The 18,590-nt window shown below is 38.3% G+C and overlaps 1 protein-coding gene and 1 non-coding gene across 2 annotated transcripts in view; one reads left to right on the top strand and one right to left on the bottom strand.

Annotated features, from left to right (window-relative positions):
- The window catches only part of LOC132843294 (kelch-like protein 29), a 181,555-nt gene extending 172,373 nt beyond the window's left edge, over positions 1-9,182 (bottom strand). The window contains exon 1 of the mRNA XM_060866502.1: positions 8,759-9,182. The gene's annotated coding sequence lies outside the window, so the exon portion shown is untranslated. The remainder of the gene's footprint in view (positions 1-8,758) is intronic.
- A 6,281-nt stretch (positions 9,183-15,463) lies between these two features.
- Positions 15,464-15,536, top strand: trnak-uuu (transfer RNA lysine (anticodon UUU)). The gene has a single exon. It is a non-coding gene; the product is annotated as a tRNA-Lys (tRNA).
- Positions 15,537-18,590: the final 3,054 nt, after the last annotated feature.

The raw sequence follows: 18,590 nt of genomic DNA, 5'->3' as shown, positions 1-18,590 counted from the left end.
CAAAAGAAATCGGCTGTTCCTCTGTTCAAACTTGCCGTTTCAATACGTCCTGAATTATGTTTTTATAAAAAGGAATTTTTAAAAAAAAAAAAATTTTCCCTAACTTGAATCTGTGCAGCAAAACAGACACGATAAATTGTTTTTAGACACATCACTTTTAGTAGTGCAGGCAATTTCTTATCTAAAAGCTGCACTAGACGCTTCAATTAGTAATTATTTTACTCGGTCAACACAACTCAGGCAATAAATCAATTTTGCAATTATCAATTAATTAGAAGCATTATCTGGTGGATAAACTGAACTGCAGACATAATACACACGATTTAATGACATTTCTTAATCGCCATTCTTGGCAAAAACCGGAGACCAATTACCAGCCATGAGATAAAGATGAACCAATAATAATGTTACCCTGTTTCGCTTTCACTTCAGTTACTTCGGCAGACCTTTCTCCAAAACATGCGTACGGTTTTAAAACGACCTTGATTTTGAAAAGGCTGATAAAAATAAATTGACTGGCAAAATGAACAGAACCTGATATGCAGTGCTGCTGTGCTGAGAGGTCCACAGTTCCCTGCTGTGCTTACAACAGGAGCGCAAAAAATGTATTTCAATATTTTATTAAATTATATTTATCAAAATAAAATAAAATAAAAAATTGAGACTCAAAAACAACTTTTGACCATCGTGATTTAAATAAAACAAAACATTCCATTCGAATCAAAATAATTAAGGTCGTGGTATTTAATTATACGATTCAAAATACTCGACTTATAAACAGCGACTGCAATTTATTTCCAGGAGAGAAGAATAAAAAGGAAGAAGTCTGACAAATGGCTATTAGGCTTGTATTAGACATTAGGTGCAGGAGCATTAAACAGAGAAGAAGATGTGTTTTTCCTGGTTCTACACCTATGCTATTTTTCGGGCAGCAGATTTGAACAGTAATTACACTGCTTTCAGCTCGTCTCCAGCGTGTTACAGTGAGGTGTTAGAACGAGGTACCAGTTTCAGTTAAGGTTCCATTCAGCATCTCACACACACACACACACACACACACACTCTCACTTCACACCACTTTCATTTCAGTGGCCTGCTTCCAGTATAGCAGTGGACATGTCTCCCTTTCTCCCACGTGCATGACGCTGCTGCTGCCACTAGCACTTCTAAATAAAGGTGGCAACGTGCAATTTTCTGTACCACATTATTTTAATTCAGCATTGCAGTGGTACCAGCAACCAGATGTGCTTCCTGTCTTCCCTATTTTCAGTAGGAGCAGCATTACAAGTTTTAAGAGATTCATAGTGTACAGCCAGTGATCGCTTTGTTTAAATATATTTAAAAAATGGTTTCCTTCTCCTCTTTTACACGTTAAACTCGGCTGGGGCCAAAAGTGTTAAAGCAATCAATCGGACTATTTTTTATTTTACATTATCCATGTGCATGAACAGTTTCCTTTTCAAGGGAACGTTCCCAAATAAGTCAGATTTTGCTGCTTCTCCTCAATTTAAAATTCATTAAACCTACATATTGTGCATTTCTATTTTTTTATATATATATATATATATATATATATATATATATATATATATATATATATATATATATATAATTGTTTATTAAACAGAACGCATTTTCCACAATAAATAAATAATTATTTAGTGTATCCAAGCTTTGGAGGGCCAAAATCGTATGCGGTTTCTATACATTTTAAGAATAAACATATCAATCGTTTTCACTATAATGAGAATCAAAAATGCCGACGAGCACCAAATAGTCCGTATTTTTATGGTAGACCTGCTACACCAGCAGTTATAGTAGCTTGGCGGCCCATGCAGAAAATTAACGCTATCCTGCTAACATAGCATTTAAAATCCCATATCCATGTTAGTGAAAATGAGCATTTTTGCAGCAGCGGTGTCCGGAAAAAAACATGCTTATAAAAGTGAATTACAAGGTTTCGGTTTCAAACAATGCTGCGTAATGTCTTCTTCAAAAGGAGGCAGACGTATATATTTTTTTTCAGGCCTAACAGAGACATTAAACACTGCTGCTAGAAATCCATACCGCGCTGAACCATAATTACCCACTGCTTTATAGAATTAATCCACATTTCTTTCAATGATGTGACCTTTAAAATAATTCGACGGTTAACACGGCACACACAGCATTACAATAACTCATGTATTAATAATACTTTTTCTGTCCTATATTTAAATCTATAAGTAAATAATCTTAATATTGCATAGTTTCAAAAGTAAAATAGTACAGTTCAGATTTGCTTATAAATAATCTCTTATTACACTTCCCATAATTCTACAAAATGAAATGTTGTTGTTTCACTTTAGGTTGCAGTTGAGAGTCAAAAATAAATTTAATTACTACATTCAATTAATATTAAATCCACAAATTGTCCAAGGTCTCACTATTCAAAATGAAATTAATCATTTTTTTTCAGAAACACAGAAAAAATTCTTGCTTTGTGTTTATTTATTTCTTTACCGTTAAGCTTGTGTTTCTACACTAAACTGACACCCTTCACATCCTGTGCTAGAAATCAGTCCTTACAGAACCATAAACAGAGAGGATAGAGGAGTTAAACCTCATTTAGAGGTAACCGTATTTAATTGGTAAGAGTGACCCCAGAAAGACAGTGCGCTGTGGCTAGTTTCCAGACCACGCCGTATTCGTCCTTAGAGGCCAAGCGCATAGCGGAAAATCATAAATCATCTGCGAGAGCTTCCACCTGAGCTCGCACTTTTGCCCTAGATGGAGCTGTTATCCTTGAGGCCTGATTCAATTATTTACTTGCCAAATAAATTATTACATAATGCCCCAGTGCATAACAGGCCTCAGCAACACTTTTTCCAACTACATCTGACAGCCTGTTTCCATCTGAACTGTTCCCCAGGGGACTATAATGAGCGTCATGCAAAAAATAAAAAATAAAAAAAAAAGGGAAATTTTAAAAATTATGGAAAACCTGAAGCATGTACATTCTTTTTAAAGCGAGTCACTAAACTCCTGAGATAAGCTGAGATCCCTGACACCCTGCTTCATGTGCTATGTACAGGTGCAGGCTGTAATTCAAATCACAGGTTTATCTGAATGCACAGTGTTACCATGGGTCGATTGTACAGTAACAACTCCTTCACCTGGACTGTATGTAATCAAGCCTGATAAGAAAAAAAGGAGCATGCTTCATTTAACAAAGAAAAGTGTGAAGCTTTCTGTAAGGAGGCATTTAATTAACATTTATGGAAGAAGTCTCCTGTGTCAGCAGTTTGTAACACAAAAGAATCTTCGGCACAGACGACTTTGCGGTTTGTGTTTTCTTGGTAATGTGACAATCTGTATTCCTTGTCTTATTAACTTCAGGAGAAAAGAAGACAGGCCAGTGGGTCAAGGACTGTTTACAGCTGTGGATATCAGGAACGAACTCATCGCATGGAAGTTCTACGATAATTCGTTCAATTCTATTCTTTAACACGTTATTTTAAATGTTCTATTAAAGATGGGGTCTCAATTCTTTGAAAGCAAATGTTGACATTTGAAATCACCAAAACAGATGAGTAATACTATGGTAATACAAATGTGTTTTTGTAGTACTGTGCGTTGTACCGTGAAAGGTTTATCTCCGTTTCACGTGGAAGACGTTCAGTTCTCTCCAGCGCTGGAAAGCTGATCCTATATTAACACGGGTCCTACTTCTTGCCTTATCGTAAGCCTTTCTTCGCTTTCTTTCTGTTTTTATCCTCCATGTCAATGTTAAAACCGCTTTCTGCTAATGTCTCACATGCGCACTGAACACTCTCTTCGCCCATATTGACAAGACATGCCCCTTTCTGCTCATTGGCTACACGTTAGTTTTGTTTTTGTTTTGTTTGGCGGCCCAAAGCAGTTTTCTGAAGCATTTCTCAAACAACGGAGACCCCACCTTTAATATATTGGTGTGGAATAAAAGATTTCAGAATGAGCCACATCATACCACCAGGTCTTTAATTATTTTCCTATTACTGCAAACCCTGCTTTTGGTTTTAATTATTAAAATAGAATAGAATAGAATAGAATAGAATAGAATAGAATAGAAAACTTTATTTTGTCACATATACATTACAGCACAGTGAAATTCTAATTTCAACAGCTTTTGGTTTTAATTATTAAAATAGAATAGTATAGAATAGAATAGAATAGAATAGAATAGAATAGAATAGAATAGAAAACTTTATTTTGTCACATATACATTACAGCACAGTGAAATTCTAATTTCAACAACTTTTTTTTTTTTAACTTATTAGATATCGAGGTTCAAGAATACTGTAATCACAAGCGATTCGCAGCACTTGCTGTTGATTCAGAAGCAGCTGCAGTATCTTTGAGCAGAATGTATGCTCTTGATATCTGGAAGGCAACAGCTGTTTGCAAAGCATCCGTAATTTGGACAAATTAGAAGTCAGCGCTGCAGCGTTGTAGGTATCTTTCTCGGCAAATCCAATTTGGTCGTTCTGTCCTCAGCGTGACAGTTCCGTGCGAGTTTGAAAAATGTGGCAGACAGAACTGTCACTCCAACCGCTGACTGGGGAAATTTTTTAGCAATGCGGCCATTTTTTTTTTTTTAGTAAATATCTTGATCGAGTTGTAAACTGGGAAAGGTCGTGCAATATACCAGTGTGAGAAATTTAATATCGGTACATACCTAATGCGCTATGATGAGTTATAGAGATGCGGTTGAACACGGCTTTCTGGTTCCACTGTGGCGTTGTGGACTCACGGATCCCTCTCCAGTATCCTAATGCTATAACAACAGTATCCAGTAACAACATCCATACCTTGTACTGAGCTGCAGAAAACCAGTTTAAAGATGAATGGTCTGTATGGAAATAAAATGATAGTTTGTTGTTGTTGTTTTCCAGTGTGAATGACCTGAATCATATTAAACTCCTCTCCTATTAAAATCCTCATGTAAGTTGGAGCATGGCTCTGGCCATGTGCACTGTGTAGTGGGAGTTTCCGAGTGAAGGATCAGGCACAGATTGCCTCTCATGCTTCACAGAGTCTCTTAAGCGTTTCAAAACGGTGCAGTTGCCCATGGCCTTTTGCCCCTTCTACATTAGCAAGTATATTAGTCCTTTAGTTCTGGCCAGTGTGCATATTCTGCATATTAAATCTCAACATGTTGGCTGGCATTCAGAAAGTTTGGATAGCTGGCTTGAGCACACATGCTAGGATCCAGAATTACAGTGGGTGTAATCTTTAAATGATCTGTTTCACTACTATCTAGATGCCATGTAAAGTAGGATTTCTTTTTCCTCATCGGTTTGATCAGAAAAGGTTGTTGTTTATGATGCATCCTCATAAGCACAGAAATCCAGTCTGCCATACAGATTTCTAATGCTCTTTCAAATTTCCTTTGCAGCCCCTTCACATCACCAAGTAGAATTATTCATTACTTTTTCTATTTTATGGCATAATTCTAATGGAAGAAGACAGATTTCATCTTGCTAAGTGAAGAAGACAGGTGCATCACATTATTGCAACAGAACTAAAAAAAAAAAAAGGTATATGTAAAAATTGTCATTTGTCAAAAAACAGTCTACAAACTAACATCACGGTAATCACTAAAAATGGACGACAAACCCTAAATCCGTCTGGTGAAACCACATAAGCTTTACGAGCTGCTCGGATTTACAGAAAAGCAGTAGAGCTGTGCGGCTCTGTCGCACCTTGGAGGTCATTTCTGGGCCATAAAATAATAAATGAATTCAATAATTAAGATTAAGCAGATCCAATACGGCCTTGAGCACAATTGTATAAACATAGTGAAGGGAAAGGTGCATCCAAAAATCAATCCATGCTTATCGGTTTTATCAAAAAAAACATAAAGAGAGCATTAAAAAGTGGCCATGACATTTAGGTTAAGGACATATTTCTTCCATAATACTGATGTGCAAATGCAGCCAGGCTTCTTATACAACATGGCTTATTTTTAAAAAAAAAAAAAAAAAAAAAAAAAAAAAGGTCTATGCCTTGTGGAAGTTAGCATTAATGTTAGTGTTAATGCATGAATACTTTAAAAATATTGCCTTAAAAAAAGACAGTGAGAGAGAGAGAAAGAGAGAGAAAATAAATTTTGAATCGTATTCCGTATATTCTACAGTACAACAAGCTCTGAATGTTTCTCTTGCGATAAATGCGACACAACTATTATTCAACAATTATTCACAACCATTAATCAATTACACGTCAATTACACGTCTCTATATGCAGCTTGCTATTATCGTTGCCATCTTTCCCGCAACGATGAACCGTCTCCTTATCATGACTAGAAACACGATCGAATCCCATCACTGTTTAAACTGGACAGAACAGAAACATTTTCTCTGCAGAAACTGAACACTTTACTCAGTATTACTCTCTATATATGGCTTCACCTATACTTTAACCCTATCAGGAACAAGTAATAAAAATCGTTTGAACGCTTGCCGCTTAAATACGAACAGTCTTTCAATCACAATTAAGACCAAGATAGATTAGATGAACTACAGGAAATAAAGCGGATTAAATAGAGCACTCCATATCTATTCAATAAGCAAAATAAACAGTGATAAAATGCATGTAGTTTAATTATTTAAATAGAATCTTAGAGCAGAAATCATTATGGTCGGGTTACTTAGACAATTATTTTATTTCAGCTCTGAAACAGGAAACATCTTGTATAAAGCATATACAATATATACAATACAAAAAAATCTGGACCTGACCATGCACCCAGGCAGACGGAGTCACTATCATAGTTCATAGAGCTTCTTCCAATAGATCAGTAATAATAGAGGCGTGAGTGTGTTACAGGTACATGTCCGCAAACACGCCCACGTTACATATTAGCAGGTTCTGATCCACTACAACGTTCATGCCAGAAGCCTTGAATCTTATACATATCCATGCTACCTGACAGATCTGTCAATATTTTAGTGCAGTTATAAGATCCCTCTGCCGGCTGCTGGAAGCTCAAACAACATGACAGCGCTGCAATTTCCACTGAGAGATGAGCTATAAATCTGGACCTGGTCCTCTACGTGTAAAAGAACAGGATAGTACGACATGATATAATATGACATTACAAAGATTATGCCAGGCCTAACGCTCCGTCTTGTGTGAGACATCCTATGTCCTTCAGCTGGTACAGTACAGACGCACTCATTACCAGCCATCTTGAGTTCCACATGCCCATCTGGATCCTATGCAACTTTTGCTGTGCAATTAAGAACAGTCGATCTTATTGGTGAACACCAGAAGGTAAAAGGCTTGACTGACAGCAGCAAAGTACGTCCTGATAACGTTTGTCGTCAATTACAAAAATGAGCAGCTTTCACGTTAAAACTTGCTCCTGAAAGAGGCAGCGATGCACTTGTAATGGAGAATTCTGACTGAAGTTTATGTCAATGACTGCGTGTCTGCAGTAAGGCTATATAGAGTTGGGAAGGATTTATGAGCTAGTGATCAGGCATGTTTTCAGATCCAATCTACACATATTGAACAAGACTCAAAGAACATAAAGCTCACTAACATCACATTTGTGCTGTTGGCTTCATTTCTAAGAAGATACCTGACATCAGTATCATCAGTATATAGATGTTCTGGAAATAAGAAAAGAGAAATCAGTGCATGCCATGTCAGATATTTGCCTTAACCGTGTACAGATCTTCGCCTTGACCATGTACAGATCTTCGCCTTGACCGTGTACAGATCTTCACCTTGGCCTTGTACACAACTTCGCCTTGACCGTGTACAGATCTTCACCTTGGCCGTGTACAGGTCTTCGCCTCTACCGTGTACAGATCTTCGCCTCTACCGTGTACAGATCTTCGCCTTGGCCGTGTACAGATCTTCGCCTTGGCCGTGTACGGATCTTCGCCTTGGCCGTGTACAGATCTTCGCCTCTACCTTGTACAGATCAACGCCTTGGCCGTGTACAGATCTTCGCCTTGGCCGTGTACAGATCTTCGCCTTGGCCGTGTACAGATCTTCGCCTTGGCCGTGTTCGGATCTTCGCCTTGGCCGTGTACAGATCTTCGCCTTGGCCGTGTACAGATCTTCGCCTTGATCGTGTACAGATCTTCTCCTCTACCGTGTACAGATCTTCGCCTTGGCCGTGTACAGATCTTCGCCTTGGCCGTGTACAGATCTTCGCCTTGATCGTGTACAGATCTTCTCCTCTACCGTGTACAGATCTTCGCCTTGGCCGTGTACAGATCTTCGCCTTGGCCGTGTACAGATCTTCACCTTGGCCGTGTACAGATCTTCTCCTCTACCGTGTACAGATCTTCACCTTGACCGTGTAGGTCTACTTCCATCATTGCAACCAAGTTTTATGAAAAACAAGGCACTTGTACTGCACTTGACTCTGTGCATTAACTTATTTGTAGGCAGGTTGATTTATAATCACTCATCTCTATTTATTTGTTTTTATTGACGTGTTATACTTGTTTTTATGACGGATACATAAACAAAGACAAAATCACAACACCAAGTTTTCCTCCCTGAGGTCTGAGAGCGTGGTGCGCATGCGCAACGCACTAAACCCGCACGATTATGATGACATTTGTGTCGGATGGCACGAGCGCACCGGTCCTCTGATTAAACCCCGGACAATAACTGTTTCTCCGAATTAAACACACAAGCCTTCAGCTGACGCTTTTAATGGCCGAAATATAACAAACAAGCACAAACTAACAGTTAATCAGGGATGTCGCCTTACCTCATGAAGTGTGCTCGTGCGCTCGTCCTTGTTTTGCTCCGTCGCTCGGATGTGCGCGCGCTGTTCATTCAGTGCCTTCTGCTGTTTAACTGCGCGTCACAAAGTACGCAAGCATGTTCTCCGGGGTTCGCGTCTGTCTCGTACGACGCCGTGCAGAAGTTGACAGCACCGTGATAAGAGATGTGGGTGGACGCGAGCGCTTCTAGCACGAGTCCTGGAGATGCCCGAGCGAGAACGCTTTGCTCCGGTGTCTCTCGCGCGCACCGTGCGCGGCTACTTTAACTCCGGCTCCGCTCCTCCCCTCTCACTGTCCTGCGCGCGCAGGCTGACGTCAGCGCCTCCTGCCGGTCAAACCGTGTCATTGCATTCAATCTGCTCCTACAAGTTAGACCAAAGCTGTGCGAAGGGAACGCGAGTTAATACGCGTTCTTAAACTTGGTTTGGGAAGAAAAACTTCACAAGCACATTCCACTCCTACTCTGTTTGGACATTTATGGTTCCCTGGTATCCCTCTGAGCCCTGTGTCTCTGCAGAGCCCCCTTTTTAACCAGTACTGTACAGTGCTGTCAGAAACACTCATAATGATTAAATATTGATGATAAATCAGTTAGAGCTGTGAGGAAAAATACAGCTGTAGGTTACTGGGTTCGATCCTGGAATTTCGGTTCTTCTCTGCATGTTTTGTCCAGGTCCATGTAGGTTTCCTCTGGGTTCTCTGGTTTCTTCCCACCTTCCAAAACCATGCTGCTGGGTGGATTGGCTACTTTAACTTGTCCCTAGGTGTGAATAAGTGTGTGTGTGTGTGTGTGTGTGTGTGTGTGTGTGTAAAGGGTGTCCTGTGATGTCCTGTGATGAGTCCATGTATCCACTGTGAAAATAAAATATGTGAATAAATTAAATTGTTCCTTTATAGCCCTGTCACAATTATGAAATACTTTATATGGAAAAAATGTCTTTCCTGTTGACTTTCTGACATGCTGTTAATATAAACGAAAGAGAAATGTAATAAAGTAATAACGATGGCGTTATTAGTAAACAAATAAAATAATTAGACTTCTATTAGTCAATAAAACAATTGCAAACTGAATATTTGATATTTTTATCATCCGGTATTTGTTTATGATAAATTATTTACTGTACTATTTACTGTACAACTTCACTAATGTAAAGCCACAAATAGTTCATAGCTCAAAGTTTTGAGCTGAGAAAAAAAATTCAAATTTTATGATGCAGTGATTTGATTCTATTGATACTGTGCTTGCTAATATTTTCTCTTGACTGACGAATGTGAAATATAACAGTTAATCTCAAGACATTATACATAAGAATTGTGACAAACCTACCAACTGGCCACATATAAAAAATTCAACATGCAATTGTCTTTCCTGTTGACGTTCTGACATGCTGTTAATATAAACGACATAGAAATGTAATAAAGTAAGAATAATGAATTCTTATTAGTAAATTATCCCTAAATATGGATGGAACATTATATAATACATCACAGAATGTGAAATAATAATAATGTTAATAATGTTAAAGGTATTCTCATGAATTATTATACAAAGACTGTCAATTTTCTATCAGTGTCTAATTTACCACCTTTGGAGCCAATGTTTTAGTATTGCCCTGTATTTCGGGTGCATCCTTTAAATTTTATGTATATGTATGCAGCTCGGTGGGGGTTGGACGGCTCTATGAGCCTATGGGATTATGTACACTGCATTCTGCAGAGCTTCAGCTGACCTGGACATGTTTTTTTACACCTGACCCTGGCAGGTATTCTATGGCTTTACCACAGAGCGAGGTCTTGTCTGTGGCTGTGCATGCAGAGGGTGTGTGTTTCTCCTCTGCCTAGGTACCAGATGTAAAACTTTTAAAGTGAAATTATGTTTTATTTCCAAATACAACCCATTAGCCAGATTGTGTTTAGCATAACCTTAGAAAACCTTGTACAGCTGAGAAAGAGATAGATCCATACAACAAAGCAAATTGTTGACCCCCACATGAGCATAGTCCATTCCACCATGTGGACAAACAGCTCTGGATAATTGGTCACTGGGGAAAGTTGTAGCTGAGCGGCTCACCTGCTCACGTGGCACTTTTCCCACACTGTAGTACTGTGCATCAACAAGGGACTTGTTTGCAGATACCTTTTAAAGGTATCCTCTCCCAAGCCCAGTACACCTTTGGCTTTATAGATCCAATGCACAGTTTTGAGCTTATAAGCTAGGCAACATTCTGTGTCCTTGAGTTAGACCCTTCAGTTGTGTCGAGTGCAACTAATTACTTCATGACACATTCAACTCCATAAATGCATGGAAAACTATCCAAGTCACCTTGAATACATATTGGCAACTGAGTGATGAGGCAGAAGGAACACATTGCCAAGAAGCATAGCATCCTTTGTTGTCTTTCAGACTCCTTGCTGTGAGCCTGGAAATTAGGCTTATCGTCATTTAGTATCTGAGAGCAATGAGGCGTGCCAGTTCAGAAACAGAAATGAAAGCAGACTATTAATGACAGATAATGAATATTAGCTTAATGCATATTTACTTACTTTGTAGTGTGTTTACTTACTTTGTATTTGGGAAAATCATTTCTTGATGAAGCACAGCCTAATATCAGCATATTTATGACGAGATACTTATGCTAACAGCATGAATGCCTACTGAATATAGCGCTATCAGCACTTTTATTGCAGAAAGAATAGTCGGAGTGGGACCTTTGTGTTACTAAGTGCATTACATTACAGTATTATATCAATCACAGAATGAAATGTCTGGTGTCTTATTTGATGAAACCCTCATCACATACAGTGTTGTTGAGTAGCAGGTTGGGTGTGTATGTAGCACAGGGATGATGAGAGACACTCCAACCAACACCTTCCAGTGATACCGGCCAGCTGTGTCCTGCACGTGTCCCTTCTGGGATTGAATCCTGAGTCCCGTCAGTACAAACCTACCTCCGTACTGCTGTCCTAAACTGTGCACAGAGGAAGTGAATTGCTCATTTAAAGTTAACCTCATGATTAAATCAAAGAGTCCTTCAGCGGAAGGCATTATTACAGACCATGCTATTATGGTGCTGAGCACTAGTAATCACTGAAATGGCTTTACAATCTAATTTCTAGAACTCTTGATTTGTTGGACACATTATAGTTCAAATGAATGCCTTAAGGTTTATTACAGTATGTGCTACATTGAAACGTCATTATCATTAAGGTACAATTCTGAATAACCCAAACAGTGGAAAAAGCAACAAATTACGGAACGCTTAGAACATGCGACTATAGAGTTTAGGCGCAGAAAATATTAACCAGACAAACTCTGAGCATGAGCTTGAGATAAATCTGATTCTCAGAAGACCTGGACTAAAAAGCCAAGGAGTCCATCTGTCTAGCACATAAGGCCCTCAGTGTGTTCCTTAAGGATGCATTCCAAAAAGCGTCGTGTGAATGCACACTAATGGAAGTCTTTTGTGATGGTGATTGGAGAATGGACTAGACAACCCCTAATCCTCACCATGGCTCCAGGCAGCCTCTCCTGCGTAGGAGGAGCCTCTAATATATGATCAATACAGCAAGTGAGTAGTGTTAGCTGCAATTAGGAGACAATGCTCCATATTGCTATTTTCAGAATTCGCCATCAGTGGGAAGAGGCAACAGGGAGGATAATTGGGTATTGACAAAAGGGTGTGAGAGGGCTAAGACAGCGCAGACACTCTCTCTCACCAATTTACTGTCATCATGAGGCCTCAATAATACTGTTCACTGACCATATAATTGACCACTTGAGAAGCAAAAACAAAGCCACAGCAGCCAAAATGTCTGCTGAAGATATGGTGAAGCAGTTAGTTAGCTTCACTATATAGGAATACACTGAAAATACATTAGAGTTGCATTATACTGCAAGCCATAATTTCATTTCAGTATATTTCAGGTTTGTGGACTATAGTTAATATGAGAGTGTGTAGGAATACATATCACAGAAACATATAGAAATATAAGGAATATATGCAGTTGTAGGAACTGAATGCACTCGATATGCAATTAAATACACATTTAAGTAATTCACTTTTCAGTTTGTGTGTGTGTGTGGCACACTTAGTATTAAGCATTTAAATGTTCGTTTTTCCATTTCCTTTTAAACGATTCAATGTGCCATTTAATAAAGTCCAGCAAAAAGACAATTTGTCTAAAAGCCTGCTATGAACTTCTTTTAAAATGAAATCCCTAGAAATCACTGACAGTAGGTCCATTATCTTGCAACTTGACTGTTATTTCTTTTATTAATATTTCTTTATGCCATCTACTGGATAAGATAAGAATGGCTGTTGAAAGAAGTATACATCACAAGACTTTTTACAAGACTTTTTTTTTTTGTAGATAATTAAACAATGACACTGTATTGGTCTATAGTTTGTGACCACTTGGTGGCTATGAGGTTAAAGTGCACCCTGACAGCAGATAAAATATAATAATAACAAAAACACACGTCTCTACTCATCAACAGTCACCCTTACTGTAGATTATAATTTATCATACACTTAATCACTTGCCTTCTTTATCTCCCTCTCTGTTGCATCTTAAGATCTTTTCAATAGTGTCTCATGTCAGATTTGTTAGAAGTGTGATGTGACCAACTCAACATTTGCAGAATGCAAAGTGATGGATCAAGCCACAGTTTATTTGGATCTGATATGGTACTAAATGAAAGGTCAGCCCTCGCTGACATCCGGGATTCAGTTAGAGCAGCCTCAGCTCTGGCACCAGGAAGGACACAAGTAAAAAAGAAAGATAAATAACCATGGAGGGACCCCAGCAGCAGGAAAGGATCATCATTGTGCCATAACCAGCAGTTATGGCCTGCTGTGCTCTTAGAGCCTCCAAATGGTTCTGAGCTCAGCAAACATCATTAACTAATGTGAGCAAGGATTCACTCAGTCAATGCAATGCCCACATTTTGTACAGTTGAAATTTAGGCTAATTCTATGCACTGCCATGGATTAACACTAATTCTGACTTTCTTCTATTACATTCTAAAGGCTGTGTGAATTATAATAGCTCTCACAGCATAATGGACCATTAATCACTGGTTTCATTGAGGCATTTATAGCATGGCACTTTTAGTCCAATTTGCATGCCATGAAAATGGACCATCACACACTACTGTACAACGCATTACAAGGCTGAATTCCAGGTGACGTTGCATGTTATTTGTGTAGCTGTCATATATTTCATGTCATTGCATGCACCATACCCTATATATATATTTAAGGCTTTCTCTAATTATACACAGGGCAGGGAATCTACTATACTTGTGTACATGTGTTCAGAAAGACAATCTAGCAATGAAGAAAAGACAGTTGAGACTGATTAGTTGTAACCAGTAGCCATTTTCCCTTCTTTGGTGCTTTGGCAACCAGTTTATAAACTTAGACCTTATGTTCCATGCACTCCACTTTGTTTACTAGATTTATTTTACTAGATAAGGGTACTTCACTGCTTATTTAAGGTGTTCTTGGTTTCTCAAAAGGGTTTGTAGTTTAAAATACTTTCTAATCATAAAACACTATCATAGCCATTCAATATTACTCCGCTTTGAGTACGGAGGCATTTTAACCTAAAGTGATAAATATAACCTGCCTCCTTTCTTCTGGAAACCCAGGAATATGTAATTATTATAATTTAAGTAATTAATCTGTTTTATGTTGGCCTATAATGAACAAGCTAAGGTACAATGCTTACCCTACAGGGTTACATCTAACCTGATGTCTATCCCTGGAGACTTAAGGCATAAGGCAGGGTACATCATGAACAGGATGCCAGTCACAATATACATTTTTTCACCAACCCCACACACACTACCAGCAATTTAGAGATGTTAATTCGCCTACAGTGAATGTCTTTGGACTGGGGGAAGAAACAAAACAGGCAAACTCTGCACCCACAGCAGAGGCATGAATCAACCCCCGAGGCATGCTAACTACTAAGCCATAACTACTCCAGTGAGAACATTACGCTGACGGGGTGTCTCAGCTGTCCTCCACAGCCGTCCTCTCAGCTGTCCTCACGTATCCCCTTGTCCCACCTAAACCTGATCACTATGCCTTTCTGTGTTCTCACAATATTTAAAGGCTGTACACTAGAGGGCAGAATAACCATTATTACTCAAAACCATTTCTCCTTAGTTGTAAGAATACAAGCTAAAAACCCTCAATATATGGTGCCAGTAATAATACTGATAATTATTTAAAACATTTTGTACTCTCCACGTTTTCCATAGATACACATTATTTATCAGAGAACATTTTTTGTCTTTGGTTTTACACACACCATTTTGCACCACATTTTGTTTATGGTGTGAAACTATAAACTCTTACAAAAGATGGTTCTTCAATGGTCCTTTTACTTTATTGGAAAATTCTTAGGAAGGGTTCTTACCTTCCTAAAAGCAGTTGTAAATGGTTCCCTTTCTGATGCAGAAACTCTGTAGTACACAGAATTTAAAAATACAGGTTTCTCAGAGACAAAACAAAACTAAAGACCTTTTAGAAGCTCTAAATATTCTGTGTACCATGGCACATTGTATAAGTGTAGCACATTGTGTAAGTGTTGTCAAGAATGTTAAGACCTTATTTAAGGAGTTTGAAGTGAAAAAGGAGGCTACATCCATAGACTGCTGATCTAGCACAGAAGCCAGAGCCCGGATAGCTCAGTCGGTAGAGCATCAGACTTTTAATCTGAGGGTCCAGGGTTCAAGTCCCTGTTCGGGCGAAGCTGCATTTTACTGCTAAACTCAACCAGAGGTGTGGTGGGCCTGATCTCCAACAACAACGAGACGGCCTACCTACAGGAGACTAAAAAGAGAAATGGAGAAATGGTGCCAGGAGAACAATCTTCTCCTGAATGTCAGCAAGACTAAGGAGTTGGTGGTGCGGTCAGCTGAACATACCATCCACACCGAGCTCCCTGACCTGCAGGACATCTACAGCACGCAGTGCCGGACCAGAGCCAGGTAGATTTTAAAGGATCTCAGCCATCCCAACAATGGATTCAATGGACTCTTTTCGTTGTTGCGTTCAGGGAAACGCTTCCGTCTTTGAAAGCAAACACAGAGAGAATGAGAAGAGGCTTCTTCCCGCAGGCCATTTGGAGTCAACCAGGAAACACCCAGGATCTAGTACTGGACCTCTCCCTCCATCTTCACTGTTTTTATGCACACATTTTTTGCACTGACACTTTAACTCTGGACTGTCAATGACACTTTAACTCCGGACTTGCACAGCACAGTGCCACTTTATACACTATATACACTATTTACACACCATACTCCTTTTGGTTTTGGTTTATTTATTTTTATCCTAAATTGCATTCCTTTTTTTATGCTTATATACCGGACAGATGCAAAAAGCATTTCACTGCATGTCGTACCCTGTATGTATGTGTATGTGACAAATTAAATTCGATTTGACTTGATTTGATTTGAAGTGTCTGAGAATAAATGCTAAAAGTTTTGAACTAAACCATTATAGCTAAGTGTTTTGTTGTTTTACCTCTAAATTAAAGACCGATGTATTCAACATTATAGAATGTTTTTTTTTTTTTTTTGCAATGTTCATATTTTTTCATTACATTTTTAAATGTTTTGGAGCACTAGCATAAATCTGTTCTGATAAATGTCCAAGTTCTGGGTGTTGCTCCTAATATATTAGTAGTTACCACGTGAACAAACAATCATGAATATGCAGCAAATATAAAGGAATGATATTTAAGTCCAAGTCTTCAAGGTTATATAGCGACCCCTAGCGACGACTTGAGAAAAAATTTTTTTTGCTTTTCTATATTAGTGAATTGGCGTCATTTGGCGACCCCTAGCGATTACATATAAGCACTTTGCACATGAACCGCTTACTTTAAAAAATAAATAAATAAAAACAAATATATATAAATAATACATTTATATATTAGTCTGTGAGGATATTTGTCGGCTTAACTGTTGTTCTATAAAAGCTGCTAACACTGAACACAATGCTGTTTGACGTTGTTGCTATTGGTAACGGACCGTTTCTAATCAATTTTGGGGCTAATTTCAAATTTTTCTGAAACCTGGAAACTCTTTTGAATGATATTAACAAATTATTTAGTTAATTGTTTGTTATTTTAATCTCAGTTACAGAATTTTGTGTCCAATACAGAGGACATACATGAATATGCAGACTTTTGTTATGCTAATGTTAGCTGATGCTAGCTAGCTAGCCAATGTACTGAAAATCCTTCTAATGTGCCAAAACATGTAGAGATTTAAATCCAGTCATTACACTGGAGCTGCATCGTACCAGTTCAACACACTTAGTTTTATTTAACCTTTACTGAGGATTTGTAGAAAATATACTCACAAAACTTACCGTACTTTCTTCTCGAGCTCGTCATCTACGTTGCATTGGACCTGTGGATGCTGATTGGCTGGATGCTGATTGGATGGATGCTGATTGGATGATTGCTGATTGGCTGGATGATGATTGGATGGATGATGATTCGCAAAAAAATAAATAAATAAGTTTATAAATAATAAAAGTTTATCTGTAAGTTTATTTAGATGTAAGCTTTTATTTTCATATATTACACCAAAACCTTTAGAAAAATAAGAAATAACACCACAGGAGGATCATGAAGTTTCCATATGTTTACATACTTATTATTTGACCAAAATGTTATTACTAAACAAACCTTGTGTATTATTATGCCCTGTAATCAACAAACAATTGTTTGTGGTGATTTTTTTTTTGATTATGTGCATGTAATTTTGAGCAAATTTGTTTCCCAATGGTAACTTAATATGTTTCAATTTAAACTGAACTTTCTCAGTACTGTGTGTGTGTGTGTGTGTGTGTGTGTGTAGGGGTAAAGTGAACAGCAGGTGGCAGTATTGGATGTGGGTGAAGCATTACTTTTTTCTGCATTGCATTCAATGTGAATTTTGGCCATATGAACAACTAAGTTACATATGAACAACTAAGTTACATACAGGTGCAAGGCCTTAACATGCGGTCGTTACAATCATATAACTATTATAAAATAGTTTTTATGCAGGACTTATACAGTGCAGAACCTTTGTCCTGCACTGTTTACACCAGGCTGCACAGATGCAATTTATGTATCTAGGACTAACTTACTAAGTCCTTATAGCTCTGTCTTTGTTTTATGTAGCACCATGATCTTTGAGAAACCTTGTCTCATTTCACTGTGTACTACATCAACAATATATGGTTGAAATGACAATAAAAGCTTCTTGACTTGAATCTGTACACAGTGTGCACTCAGTAAGTGTGAAACATTAATATTATATTCAGCAATGCTAAAGAGTAATTCTGAGTAATCTTGTGGAGCTAATTGTTCAGAGTATCAGTAATGTTGGTCCTTTCTCAACATGGCTACTTTTATACCTTGCTAGCTAAAGTTAGATAACTAACACTAGCTAAAGCTATAATTTATTTAAAGTGCTCTCTGTATTACTCTGCAGTGTGTAGATATCACAGGGTGAGAGGCAGTTATGATTACTTCAGAAATGCACCCTGTCTATGTCTCTGTGTTGTGTAGGTTCACACTGGTTATGTAAAATCACATAACAGTATACATTCAGTTTGAAGGATGTAGGACAGTCTAAGAAAAGTCAAACGTCAGTAGAACTGCACATGTAGCTAAAAGCTGGTTTGCTTCATCTTTGTTTCCATTCCTTTCACTTTAATATTCATTTTTCGACTTCTTAATCCACCGGCCCCCAGTCAGTGTGTAAACCTGTGACCCTGGATAGAGCGGTCATCATGGGTA

This window comes from Tachysurus vachellii, chromosome 3 (genome assembly GCF_030014155.1).
Source record: "Tachysurus vachellii isolate PV-2020 chromosome 3, HZAU_Pvac_v1, whole genome shotgun sequence".
Lineage (NCBI taxonomy): Eukaryota > Metazoa > Chordata > Actinopteri > Siluriformes > Bagridae > Tachysurus > Tachysurus vachellii.
The sequence above is the reverse complement of the archived record's forward strand: the minus strand, read 5'-3'. Positions and strand labels throughout refer to the sequence as shown.